The 2,437-nt window shown below is 37.7% G+C and overlaps 1 long non-coding RNA gene across 1 annotated transcript in view; it reads left to right on the top strand.

Annotated features, from left to right (window-relative positions):
- LOC118737429 overlaps window positions 1-2,437 on the top strand; it is a 153,816-nt gene that overhangs the window by 2,155 nt on the left and 149,224 nt on the right. The window lies entirely within an intron of this gene.

Raw genomic sequence — 2,437 nt, forward strand, 5'->3', positions numbered from 1 at the left:
TACATACCCAGTAGAAATCGGTTGTATGCATTCTTGAAGGATGCTTTCTATATGAGTGAATTAGTGTGAACAATTCATGGGTAGTCATGAATTTCCATGACTAAATTCAAATTCTAGCGAATTGCAAGCGAATGTACGTGGTCGTTATTTGAAGTACATTTCTTGATAAATTTGAAGGGATTTTTGTAATATTTTCAGTCTTGTACAAAAGTTTTAGTGAACGGACGTGTTGTGCGATACTATTTTCAGCACAAACGGGCTACTTGTTTGTATGTGCCCGTATATTAAAATGTATCAGAAAAGTAGCATTTACATATGGGGATACATATATTGTAAGAATGCTTTAATACTGTTCCATTAATGCATTTTTGTATGCTTGAAACATTAATACAGCCATATGCATACAGCAGTAGTACAAGTGTATGATTAAGGTACGCATACGCTCTGAGAAACCACGCGTGTTAAATGGAAATGAAGGTTCATTTATGTATACTGGCTTGTATACACAGCAGCAAGCTCATGCCACCAACAGCGATGTTGTATGCTTAAGATTTCTACTGGGTATGTAACATGAGTTTATACTATGTTGTTATAAATTCCTTGCAGATGAACAGCAGGAATAGCAATCAGGCTCACAGTTGAGTGTTTATATCAGCAGAAAATTTACAAGTATCTGCTAACGGAGACAAACTAAGGTACACTCGCATTTAAACACCTACACATCAGCACATATGTATGTACATACATACGGTATGTATGTATGTAGGTACGGATGCATATTCATATGAAATATGCTGGCATATCGGAAATTCTTAAGTGCCGAGGCACAAACAAGGCACGGTTCGCCAGGTGAAGATGATGTGTCTGTTGATGATCACTAAATGGAAGAAATCTCAGTGTAAGCTCACTTAATGACTACTAGTTAAATATGTATGTATGTATATCTATGTATATGTATGTATGTACATGAACAGCATACCAGTGTACAACAAATATATGTACGTCAAATCATACATAACGTTAGTTTTGTAGGAAAATATGAACTAAGGACAAGGAGAAGAATGTTGCTATCTTGCAGCTTAGTTATGTACATGTGTAACAAATGCACACACACATACCCTGCAGGGAAAGCCCATACTACATAGTGAATCAAATTTGTAGTTCAGCACGAGTTCTTTATAGGGATAAAACATCACGAGTAAATACAAGTACATGCTCGATAATTTTCGTTCCACGCCAAGTAATTTTGATATCGATTTTTTTTAGCCCAGTACTGAGTAGGTATCGAAAAACAAATACAGGCATCGAAACCCGATGCCAAGGCAAATTTTTCTTCCACTGTTATTCCCAACTTAACTTAACTGCTAATTGCTTCACCAAAGTCGAAAAAATGCGACGTCCACAAGGCCCAACTGTTCGAGTGAAAGAGTAAACTGGATGAATGCTCAGTGCATTCGTTTCAATGCGATGTCAAACTCACTGAGTAACTCTATTAGACTCCGTTCACACAGCAGGTGCTTAACCCGCGTTTTGATACACGGAGTTAATTGCGTTGAACTAAAAAAAAAATGCAACGAAATACGCATAGTTGTAAAGACGCGTTTAGCTCCCGCCATGTGTCTTATTTGCGCTGAGAAGACTAAAGGAAAATACTAAAGGCAGGGAACACTTGCTTGAAACTATAGAAAAAGGGATGCAAAGCAAACTAGATATAAACTGGAAAATTTGGAACTGGCGCGGAACTAAAAAATTGCAGAAAATTACCATTTCCAATGACATCGTCATGTTCATCGCGAACTAGTAGTGGTTATAAACGTACTAGAAGCGAACCAATTCAGTAATAGAGATTTTCCCGACAGGGTACCAACATTTGGTCTCCAAGTCGTTGCAACGTTAAATTGAGCATCGTAAGCCCACCCACATCACTCACATACTCGTTTAAACCACACACACACACACACACACAATTACATTGTTTTCTGCGAAACAATTTCAATTGCTTACACACCGAGATTTACTGCACCCACAACTGACTTGCCGCTTCACTTCACTTTTCCATTCCAGCTAATATTAGCTTGGTCCTACTTGTACTGCTCGAATGCTGCCTTAAATAGTTGTTGTTATTTAGTTAGTAAGCACCAACAAGTTGTGCAATAATTTGCTGGCAATAGCCGTAGAAAAAGTGTGCAATTACCAGAACAAGCTTGGCAATTCCTGGCAACTACTTACTTAAAGTAACTTCACTGGAATTATTTACTCACAGCATTGATGTGCGAAAGCGAAGCAGGGTTATCTCTGTTTTCGAATCTCCATCGTTGTTTCGTTTTTTTTTTGCATTTTCTGCTAATTCTGCTGTTATTGTTGTTGGTTGTTTACTTTCCGACAATGCAGGTGATAATTGCAGGGTTAGTTTGTTTTTGGTTGGATCTAAAAAAAA

Source organism: Rhagoletis pomonella, unplaced genomic scaffold (genome assembly GCF_013731165.1).
Source record: "Rhagoletis pomonella isolate Grant_MI unplaced genomic scaffold, Rhpom_1.0 Rhpom_scaffold_00004, whole genome shotgun sequence".
Taxonomy (NCBI): domain Eukaryota; kingdom Metazoa; phylum Arthropoda; class Insecta; order Diptera; family Tephritidae; genus Rhagoletis; species Rhagoletis pomonella.